Source organism: Mixophyes fleayi, chromosome 8 (assembly GCF_038048845.1).
Source record: "Mixophyes fleayi isolate aMixFle1 chromosome 8, aMixFle1.hap1, whole genome shotgun sequence".
Lineage (NCBI taxonomy): Eukaryota > Metazoa > Chordata > Amphibia > Anura > Limnodynastidae > Mixophyes > Mixophyes fleayi.
Genome location: NC_134409.1, coordinates 108,127,445 through 108,140,149, shown reverse-complemented (window position 1 = coordinate 108,140,149; position 12,705 = coordinate 108,127,445). Strand labels below are relative to the sequence as shown.

Below are 12,705 nucleotides of genomic sequence, written 5' to 3'. Positions count from 1 at the left end.
GTATGTGTGTGTCTGTATGTTAGGGAATTTAGACTGTAAGCTCCAATGGGGCAGGGACTGATGTGAGTGAGTTCTCTGTACAGCGCTGCGGAATTAGTGGTGCTATATAAATAAATGGTAATAATAATAATAATAATATTGCCACTTTTAAATTCCCACTTTGACCACTGGTTATAAGTATAGTACTTAGAAAGCTAATATATGCAATTACTTTGTAATTTTTGGTGGGATGGGAATAGGATAAATATAATGAAGATTGGGGGACAGCCTATTCAGCACAGGAGAAAGCAGCAGTCCTCTCGCTGAGTCTGTGAGTCATCAGTGTGGAGTGAGTGTGGAGTTAGGGAAGTGCAGGTGTCACCCCTCAGTACACTGTGTTACCTGATTGCCCATATAAAATTAGGCTGGGAAACATACTTCCCACACCCAGAATGATGTGGTGTGATACTGTACCATGCACATTGGCAGTGCTTCTGCTAGATCACCTGCCTTATAAGCACCTGTCAGATGAGCAGTTTGACGGCACAGGGAGAGCGCATGTTCTAGAGCGAGAGTGAGCATGTTGTACTTGGTGTGCTGGGCCTAATGTGAACATAAATTAGAAATACACATAAAATAAAATAAATGGTAGTGGATTAGGATGATCTGGGGGCCCTGTGTACCTACTCCGTGGGACCACACCCCATACACGAGTTTCAACTACATGTCAGTGCTCACACACACCTTCTTTCTACCATTCACCATGCAGTGCAGGGCAGCAATAGTTGGATGCCCCTAGGCGCAAGCCTTCAAATGGCAACAGTCTTATGTAACCAAAAACCAAAGAAATGTGGGGCAGAAATTTGAATTGCCACCTCGTTTCCTTTAAAAAGTCAGTAACAAATTCTATACAGTAAATACACACACAGACACACACATATACACTGTACTACCGGAAGGGATACTTGAAGTTGCCATTTCTGAAGGACACATTAAATAGCTCTAGCTCAGCAAACTAATGCACAGAAGTGATGACCTTACATTTATTTAAAGAAGGGCTTGCATTCCTGCAATAAAGTCACACAAGGTTTTCCTTGTATTTACAGACAGAGAGCTGATCAAGTATGTGCTTGCAGGCCAAATACACATATACATGCAGTGGATATAATATAAAGAAACTACAAACCCTTCTGGAAATTGCAGGTGTTTGTGATGTGAGGCCTGAACTCCAGATATATCATGTAACCAAGAAAACTGCAAGGAAATCCTACAGGAACAGCTGATCTTTATTTGGGTTTACTGCCCTTGCCATATGCTAATTACCTTCAACATGATTTTATATGTAATTGGTTAACTCTGAACACAGCTACAGCCAGGGGCGGATCTAGATAATTGGTGTACCGGGGGCGATTTAGGGGGGGGCGATATAGGCCCCGCCCCCTTTCTGCCTTCTGATGCTGCCGGCGGCTGCACACTATGTGCAGGTCCGTTCTGCAGTGACAGTGTGCTGCCCGAATGCTCTGATTGTGTTTAATCAGAGCATTCGGGCAGCACACTGTAATCAGAGCATTCGGGCAGCACACTGTCACTGCAGAACGGACCTGCACATAGTGTGCAGCCGTCGGCAGCAAGCCCCTGTTAGGGGGGGCGATCGGGGCCCCTGGATCCGCCACTGGCTACAGCTCCATTATGAAATTGTGCACACAGTTATGCGACCAGGGTATTGAAGATTTCTTATTTTCCCTTATTCTTTTTTTTTAATTGTCCTTTTGTTTTTCACTTGAATTTTATGGTTGCAAGGTCACATTAAAGGTATAAAAAGGTCTGACATAACTTATCTTGATGTGAAAGCTTTGCATCTCAAACACCTGCAATTTCCAGAAGTGTGTTTAGACTTTTAATATCCAATTAATATATAATTAGGGGGTACTTATTAGAGATATTCTAGGATACTTGGCATAAGTGTCAATATTTTACTGGTAACATTGTATTGCCAAAAAAACAGTGATCTAGGTTTTAAATATGTAATTATAATATAAATTCTAAGAATACGAATGATATAAAACCACAAAACATCATAATCAACTTCCAGATGTCCCATTTTTTATACCATTGTTCAATAAACATGACTTTCTCAATAATTTACGTAGCCCATTTCACTAATCAATAGTGCTAATGGGAAAGCACCATGTGGCACTGGTAATTAAGAAAGCCTGTTTTTTTAGTAAAATGTATGTCATGTTTGAATGACACAAATCTAACAGCAGAACGTGTAATATCAACACTGGCAGACGAGTTGCTAGTAATAGCTAATAAACATTGAACAATGATTCCTTCTAATACAGCTCAACAAAGAACATTTGAGAAGATATGAAAAGTGAGGTAAACTAAGTCAAAGCTCCTTTATAAAATACCCTCAAATGAGAAATAAGTATAAAATAAAGTAATTGATTCAGAGAGATCATGTCGGAAAGTTATCCTTAAGTATTTGGAGGAAAAGTTAATCTTTTTAGACCCAGTTCCCCATTCTGCTTTTTTCTTTTAAATGATGTACAGAACTGATGATTAAACTCCAATGGCTCCCAAAACGACATGGCTTTAATTCATAGATTTGATTTTAGATTAAGAATCCATCATGGTATCTATAAAATGATAAATTGTGTTCAAATGTCTGTGTGTGTGTGTTAGGGAATTTAGACTGTAAGCCCCAATGGGGCAGGGACTGATGTGAGTGAGTTCTCTGTACAGCGCTGTGGATTTAGTGGCACTATATAAATAGCTGATGATGATTATATAAGGCAAGAGGCTAATGAGTCAATTCTAGTTAATCTCAGCCCCAACCCCTAAGAGCTATTTTATTTCGTTCCTTCCTCTGCTAGCACTATCTCCAATCTCTATTTAATGAGACTGTTCAATCAGGAATGTTTCTGGATGAGAGAATCAGGACCTTAATTGTGACAATTCCACATTCTGATGATGATTTAATTATGCTGAAAGAATACATGACTCTGAAATATTCCTGTATCCTCTTGGTGGATATACAGAATAGTTTAAGCATTACGAGTTCACAGTGAGTGAAGGTCAAAAAACTTTGGTTCTTAAGATAGCGTTCACGGGACTCACAGGACATGCTTAGTGTACGGTTCTAGGACTCACAGACTGACAATGTTCTGAATGTCTAGAGTGGGATTCTTTGGTGGTTTGACTTGGCTGACATGTTACAGAGCCTCTGTTTGGACACATTGAGCCTGGGAGTACTAAGAGATAACCAAATGAACTGTGGAAATGACATTGGAAGAGCAAGCTTGACCAAAATGTATGAGCTGCATTTAAAATACTATTTAGGGGTGAAACTAATCAGATTAAAAATACATCCAGTGCACAACATACAATATAGCATATCATACATTACAATGGCAGCATGTAACCTTAGACAGTCATACATTATACAGCCTATATAGGCAACACACAATATATCAGAAGGGTGTCCCCACAGTTGATTTATCACCCTATGCCACTTGTACCTTGCACCAGCAAGTACACCTGTATATTGCACCAGCCAGTGCTATTCACACATCACACAACCATGAGCCCCTCCCCCAACATGGTGCCAGTCTGTGCCCTACAACAAGGTGCCAACTTATGCAGCTCATACACTGTTCTGACCAAAAACCTTTTCACACATTGTTTAGCCTCTGCTTATTATAACTGATAAATAAGCCTCTTCCTCCGTGCATTATATCAGTCTGAGCACTCCCATATAACAGCCTGTGCCCGTGATAAATCACCAGCTTGAGCCTCCAATGCATTGGCCACAAACTCTTTCCGGTGCACAGAATTAACCATGCCATGCTATTACTGTGATAACCAACACATCTCTACTATGATTGTGAAGTCACTGTGATTTCCTCTGAATGTCTAATGTAATAGCACAGGTTAATGTTATGCTGTACATGTGAGCTCTACACATCAGGAACAAGTTGTACTGTTTCCTGGTTGAAGGAATGAAGATCCTGATGCCATATTCTGGTCCAAGGGTTGGACATGGAGAAGTGGGAATGCTCCAACTGACAGAGCACATTTTAGTCGCCATGACAACATGGCAACCGGGATTTATCAAACCCTGATTTAGTGGTAATTTAGACTTTCCTACTACATTTAAATTTTAGAAAGTTGACCATTAGCCAATAATTGTGAAGCAATAGAAATCACGAGCAATAACATGATGTCTGAATAAAAGAGGCTTTAGTGCAGCACGGTGGTGAAGTGGTTAGCACTTCTGCCTCACAGCGCTGGGATCATGAGTTAAATTCCCGACCATGGCCTTATCTGTGTGGAGTTTGTATATTCTCCCTGTGTTTGCATGGGTTTCCTCCGGGTGCTCTGGTTTCCTCCCACACTCCAAAAAAAACATACTAGTAGGTTAATTGGCTGCTATTAAAAAAAATATTAAAAAAAAATTGACCCTAGTCTCTCTGTCTGTCTGTGTGTCTGTGTGTGTGTGTGTGTATTAGGGAATTTAGACTGTAAGCTCCAAAGGAGCAGGGACTGATGTGAATGAGATCTCTGTACAGCGCTGCGGAATCAGTGGCGCTATATAAATAAATGGTGATGATGATGATGCTATCTATGCCCCCTGGTTACGTAGGAAGACAGGAGACATCTTTCAAAGAGGCGGGTCTCATTTTTCACTGGACTTGATTAGTCAATGTCACCTTAAGATCTTCTGTACCAAAGGTATGAGTATTATTTTTTAAAAGCTCCTAACCATTGCATGTTTCTAGCATTAGTCCAATACCTAAATCTGAATCTACCCAAACGTTTACTCGAACTTTATCAAGAGTGCAAGTTCTAACACAAGTCTATGTCCAAAACAGGAAATCTAGCTCAAGTTTTAAAACTGTCCTAACAGAACTTTTATCTTCCCAAATTCCAAAATGGTAGGCAGCTCTCACACAGAACATTATATATCCGTAGAAACCTAAAGAATAACCATGTTGGTTTCCATCTTCTACCGCTCTCTTCTTTTGGTATACAGTTATATCTAATTCCTCCTGGTATCATAGGAGAATAAAGCCCTATGTAAACAATGACAGATTAAAACTACCATTGGACCGTGGCAATGTTGAAGACATGAGAAACACTTTTTCTTATAATACATTTATAAAGCCACAATTCTTTATATACTTATTATTTTTGTTTATATTTGCTCAGAAACATTTGTGGGTTTAATGGTGCTGTCCAATGAATATGTTAATTATGTACAGTATGGACCTTATTTAGAGTCGGACGCAAAGTCCATTTTAGGTGCATCCAACAAAAAACACTATCACGCATGTGCAGAAAGCACCAAATCCACCTGCATCTTGGACGCAATTAACACTTGCGACTCACTACGAGAGAATGGGAGGAATGTGGAATTGTAAAGGCGTGACCATGTAAATACATCCTAGCTGCAGTGAGGCGCAGACGCAACACACGTCAAAACAGGGCTAAAACTGTGCGGCAGGAATTAGGTGGCGCAAGCGTTAGCTAGCTGTGGGAAGTGCTGGCAGCTCGATAGGGTATTAAGAGTGGGACGCAACTGGGGTTGCTTGCCACTCTTAATACCCTACCAAGCTGCGGCACACTGCCACTCCTACACTTCTTAAACCCGACTCTAAATGAGGTCCTATATGTATAACTAGATAAAGATAAAAAGAGCCTGGAACATGCCCATTAGCTGAAGCCGAGAGCCTCTCTGTGCTGTCAGTTATGTATATCCAATAGGTTAAAATATAGCTCTACAAGCCTCATGCTCTGTATTGTGCTACAGGAAACTAGAACATCGCCCCAATTTCTTTGGAATTTACACAGAGTTCCTCAGTACAAGCTGAGTTTGAAGGGAAAGGTTTGGACTCCCTTACAGCCACCCCAAGTCTGAACCCACAAAGAGTAACACAAATATGCTTAGATGAAAAAACAAAACAATGTGGTTTATTTACATGAGAATAGAACAGGCATCTCAAAACTGATTATATGTGATGCTAATTACTGTGCAGCAGTAATGACAACAAAACTCCAGCAACGAAGCGCACACATATAATTAGGGTGGAAATGCGGCAAAACACTGATTATTTTAATGGAAAGATTTAAAGACATTCTCCCTGCTCCCGCCTTGGTTGTGTTTGCACTGTAATTTGGGTCTCCACTACACACGATCTTCCATACAGAAATGAGAGCACTTTATCGTCACCTACACATCTTGCAGTCTAGGACAGTTATTGTTAATCTGGGGGTGAATTAGCTGGCAGTCACTAATACTTAGACCTAATCTGCCTGCACAGGAATGCAAATGAAGACTTTTGTCAGCAGCCGTCGTTGAGTTTGAACATATTTTTCATTTCCTTCAAACAACTCAATAAAAAAGCATTAAGCTTCATCTCACGCTCTGAGACAAAATGAATCAAAGACTTTGAAAGGGATATTGGGATGCTACCTATTCTGTTCAAGGATTTACAATCCAGATTCTCTGTATGCTTATTAGATATATATCATTGTGCCTTCACAGTACATTGTAGAAACAAACGAAGAATAAGAACTAGCGTTCACTGTGCATAGATTAGTGTAGTTCTGATGACACGATAAGGATTATAGGAAAATCTGAATTCCAGTTTAAATACAACTTTAAAAAAAACTCCTTTCTAAAGCTTTCTGGATGTAAATCCGTATGCGTAAAATAAAATATGCAAAATGTAGCTCTGTGATCTCTGACATCAATTATGTTCCTGTGTATACAGTATTAGCAGGGGGTCAGCCAGTCAGCAGGTTACACAAGGCAGCGTTATACACTTATAGCATGCACACCTACCACATCACCATGCTCTGACTCGGCCCAACAGCCTATAAGAAACATTTAAAAGGGACAAAAATGCAGGTACCCCAGTGACACAGCCCAAGGTAGTCCATTATAGCCCACTATGTGACTGGCCCAAGGGGCAGACACCCCCTGCCCCCCAAGCCCCTGAATGGCATCTAATTGACATCCCAGAGTATTGTGGGCGACAACTGGCATTCTGGACTCTATATGTAATATATATATATATATATATATATATATATATATATATATACAGGCACACAATCTATATTATTATTATCTTTTATATATAAGGCACCACAAATGGTCCACAGCACCATACATACAGGGTCAATGGAACACACATTTAACAGCATTACATTATGCATAAACAGCTATAAATGATACATAATTGCACAATACAAAATCATACAATGACCAGTCAACAATGAAGTAGCAATTAGCAGAAACAGGGAACATAGAATTGCAGATCCAGTTATTGACGAGACAATGAGCATAAGTGATAAGTAGCACCCACATAGAGTAGGCGGCGCCCAGGAGCTTGGGCTCCAGAAACAGGGCTGGGAGACAGGCCTAGAGGCACAATGGTAGGGGGGAAAACACTTGGGGCTAGATTTACGAAGAATCGAGTTTAGTGGCAGTTTGAAACCGCCATCCATCGCCGGCGGTGGTCTAAACCGCCGCATTTACTATAGGGTGGATTGAGACTTCAATTTAAAATGAATGGCGATGTGTGGGGGATTGAACAATCTAAACCAGCAGCGGTTTGGTTAAAACCGCCATCCAAACCGCCATCCAAAAGACAGGACAGGACATTTTTAATACCTGCTTCAGAATGGCTTGATAGCTCAAACATGCTGTTTGAACTATTTTTCCATTCAGAACATAATTTGGGCAATCCTTATTTATTGATTAAGGCACAAAATGGATTTAATATTAACTTATGAGCGGGAAAAATAATTTTCATTATATTCAGAGCACAAAATTATCTAATTATTATATTATTCGGGCACTATGTAATGCCAACTTGAACTGTGCAACATAAATAATTATATCCACCATTAACAATCAGTCAATATTATTATATATTCACATTTCCCACCTAATATAATGCTATAATAGTGTCCCCTTTAAAATATATATATAAAAAAAATTCCCTCATAAGTTAATATGAAATTAATTTTGCCCTTTAATCAGAAAATAATGATTGCCCAAATAATGTCAATGGTTCTTTCTCTTATGTTCTAATCGGCAAAATAGCTCAAACAGCAGCAGTTTGAGCAATATCGCCACTCACAACCACCTCTTTCATTTTGGCCGTTTTGCGGCGGATTTGAAAACCCCAGTTTAGTAAATCCGGCTATTTGTATGTTCATCATTGTCAAAATCGGGATGCCGGTTTGTAAAGTGGTGGTTTTGTAAAATGTCAATTCTGGCCGTTTTAACGGCGGTTTGGGCTTTAGTAAGAAACCGCCGGAAAAATAGCCGAAAAGTGACAGTGTGAGGAAACCGCCCTTTAGTAAATCTAATCTTTGGAAAGAGAGCTCTGCTCGAGACAGCTTACATCCAAGAGGGAAGGGGAACACAGAACCAATGAGTAATAACGAAAATATTAGGATAGTTAAAATAAAACATAAAAGTCCAAATTACTAATACAAAACATGAATTGTCTACCGGAAGATAAATTGATTAAATGTTTGCCATATTCATGCACTTTCAATATTTAATTGTTAAACTTCATATCATTCATTTGCTTAATGATTTATGGCATCATTTTGATATTGTTTAATAATAACAAGTAAATGTTTCACTCTAATTGTACCAGATTACCGCTTCACTTTCACATTTATATAGAGAGCGATACAATTATCTTACCACATCTCGGTGGTGTTACAGGAGGTAGACTTCTATTGGTGGACACACGACAAACTCCTTGAAATAGAGGAGTAACTGACAGCTCCAGACAAGGTCACATCGCTTTTGCCCCCAAAAAGCAGGACAAATGGCAGGTTGGGACAAAGTTGTTTAATTTATATGTAACCAATGGCAATATGCAATCTTAGGGGTATATTTACTAAGCTGCGAAATTGAAAAAGTGGAGATGCTGCTTATGGCAACCAATCAGATTCTAGCTATCATTTATTTAGTACATTCTACAAAATGACAGCTAGAATCTGATTGGTTGCTATAGGCAACGTCTCCACTTTTTCAAACCCGCAGTTTAGTAATTCTAGCCCTAAGAAGAGAAAATCTCAAATATGCCATTTAAAAAAATGCAGAGAGAAAATCCAGGCTGCAGTATATTTAAAATGTAAATGACTTTAACACTGAAAGCTAAATTTAATACCATCTAAAACAGGTGGATTTTATTAACATGAGAGAAAGATGTGCCGCATACACTATGCATGCAAATTTTGCAAGCATGCCATACTAGCAGTCTCCAGCTAAATGTTCTAGAATTCCTCCCCTGATTTTTAATGAGATGATTTTAATGCATAGCAGCTTGCAATAAAGTGTTAGCATGGGTAACTCAGTATTACATACACATAAATATATGGATGGGACAGCACACATATCATTGGTTACAAGGCAGAAAATATACATTTTGGGTGTTTTAATACAATACTGATGGACCGACTTACTAACAAGCAGCAATAAGCATGATTTTTTTAATAATAGATTTTCACATCAATAAAAAAATCTGTTATTGCCGTAAATCACCAATAAATTATCTCCGAGGCTGCTGAGCAATACTGTCCCTCAGCAGTAAGGTTTAACTTACCGCTAAGCTAGCCCAGTTTTTACCGCTATGCTGAAAATCTCAGGAAATCTACGCATACGTGCCCAGCTAGCCGATTCACTCATGCTCAGTGGAACTGAAAACACAGACTAATAAAAAATAAAAATGAATTGTTCAAAAATAGAATAAAAATGAAAATAAAATCTTAAAATATAGGACTTTTCACCTAATGATAAATATGACCCTAGTTGTAAAATAATATTTTATCAAATTTCTGTATTCCATAACATCTGCTTCCTGTGGCTTATTCAAATGTCTGTTCTTCATAGGATGAGTGTTCTTTATTAGTGATCATTTTTCATTATAGTCTCACATATAGTAAAATCAGTCCTGGGGATTAATGTATCAAGCTGAGAGTTTTCCGGTGGGTTTGAAAAGTGGAGATGTTGCCTATAGCAACCAATCAGATTCTAGCTGTCATTTTGTAGAATGTACTAAATTAATGATAGCTAGAATCTGATTGGTTTTTCAAACCCGCCGGAAAACTCTCAGCTTGATACATTTACCCCCGATGTCTCTCATGAACAAGCTATGTAAAAAAGTATTTGAGGAGAAAGCCTGAAGTGTTATTTAAGGAAAGGCCTGATGCTAAAGTGGTGGAGTTGGACTGAGATGTGACATTGACACACCAGCATAGAGCGCTTCTTCAGAATTCTTCACCTTTCCAGAGAGCAGAGAGTAAGTGTCCACCTTGATGTGCGCAGGTTGGAACATGTAGCAGTGACTTTACAAGGACCAGGGCAGCACAGGAAAGATCTGCATCAGGTCACCCCTGCCTGAAGGCACTATAACACCCATGTAACCTGGATGAAACAGAAGCAGCTATGTGTTACGATAGAGGTGTTGGGAGGAGTGCTATTACAGAGGTGAGGTATACATTGTGCTGCTACATAGGTGAGGGTCAAGAAGGACCAACAACGACTGGCAGAGCACTTTTATATACGGTAACCTGTACTTCAGGTGTTGCTGTCTTTCTCTCTGACAGTTCATTACCTCTGAAACTCCATCCCTCTGGATTGGTGTCAAACTGTTACTGTCTGTCTTCAAAGCTAAACTGAAATCCCACCTTCTAGATCAGTGCTCCGCAACCTTTTCTCACCCTCGGCACAGCTAAGCCCTTCCCAGAATTCCGTGGCGCACCCAAAGCAAAAATATGGGAAAAAAAGCAGGAATTAGCGCTTGCGGGAACGTCACACGTACGCGATACATTCATAAGTGTCATCCCCATTACATAATAATAATAATTTACTCTTTACTCCACTAATATATTTTACAAAGAAAACATAAGGAACAAATGGTGAAATTATTTCCCTAAGGCAAGGTCTTCCAGTTAACCATAGTATGATGCATGTACCTACTGCCATAAATCTTGTGCTTTTTCTCCTGATGGAGGAATTGCGCCGCGGCACACTTAGCAACATCTCGGGGGAACATCGGTGTGCCGCGGCACACTTAGCAACATCTTGCGGCACACCGTTGTGCCACGGCACACTTAGCAACATCTCGTGGCACACCGGTGTACCGCGGCACACTTAGCAAACATCTCGTGGCACACCGTTGTGCCGCGGCACACTTAGCAACATCTCATGGTACACCGTTGTGCGACGGCACACTTAGCAACATCTCGTGGCACACCGGTGTGCTGCGGCACACTTAGCAACATCTCATGGCACACCGTTGTGCCACAGCACACTTAGCAACATCTCGTGGCACACCGGTGTACTGCGGCACACTTAGCAACATCTCGTGGCACACTGTTGTGCTGCGGCACACTTAGCAACATCTCGTGGCACACCGTTGTGCCACGGCACACTTAGCAACATCTCGTGGCACACCGGTGTACCGCGGCACACTTAGCAAACATCTCGTGGCACACCGTTGTGCCGCGGCACACTTAGCAACATCTCATGGTACACCGTTGTGCGACGGCACACTTAGCAACATCTCGTGGCACACCGGTGTGCTGCGGCACACTTAGCAACATCTCATGGCACACCGTTGTGCCACAGCACACGTAGCAACATCTCGTGGCACACCGGTGTACTGCGGCACACTTAGCAACATCTCGTGGCACACTGTTGTGCTGCGGCACACTTAGCAACATCTCGTGGCACACCGTTGTGCCACGGCACACTTAGCAACATCTCGTGGCACACCGGTGTACCGCGGCACACTTAGCAAACATCTCGTGGCACACCGTTGTGCCGCGGCACACTTAGCAACATCTCATGGTACACCGTTGTGCGACGGCACACTTAGCAACATCTCGTGGCACACCGGTGTGCTGCGGCACACTTAGCAACATCTCATGGCACACCGTTGTGCCACAGCACACTTAGCAACATCTCGTGGCACACCGGTGTACTGCGGCACACTTAGCAACATCTCGTGGCACACAGTTGTGCTGCGGCACACTTAGCAACATCTCGTGGCACACCGGTGTGCTGCGGCACACTTAGCAACATCTCGTGGCACACCGGGGTGCCACGGCACACTTAGCAACATCTCGTGGCACACCGGTTGAGGAGCACTGTTCTAGATCACTAGTACATTTGCAAAGCCCAAACAAGAAAACATTTTAGGGTTGGGGTTAATACCATGTTTACAGAAAACATCTGTTTGTGTATGTTTCCAACTGTCTTATTCAACAGCACACTCTTCATTGTAGGGGCCTGTTGCATTGTATTCAAGTGTACACTATGTGACTTCAATATACATTTTCCCTACAATACAGAAGAATGACTAATAATGTTCAATAATCATATTAAATACCAATATGACTTTACAAAATAGGAAAATATAGCACCATTTAAAATGGTAAAAGTGGCCAGATATTACAGGAAACTAAATACATATCTGTGCAATATGAATGCAACAGCCTGAATTAAGTAAAACATGTAGATGACAGTCTGCTTGTCATGTATATTACAGTTACATGTGAACACTATAGCTTAATTAAACTAAGCTCAACTTACTATGACAAATATGACATTAGCTGACAACATAACATCTGTAATGAGGAGCGTTTCACATTCTGAAATCTGAATTCACATATCTTTTGTATAGA

General features: G+C 40.7%; 1 protein-coding gene across 9 annotated transcripts in view; it reads right to left on the bottom strand.

Annotated features, from left to right (window-relative positions):
- Positions 1-12,705, bottom strand: part of IQSEC1 (IQ motif and Sec7 domain ArfGEF 1) — a 492,717-nt gene that overhangs the window by 194,712 nt on the left and 285,300 nt on the right. The gene's annotated exons all lie outside the window — the stretch shown is intronic.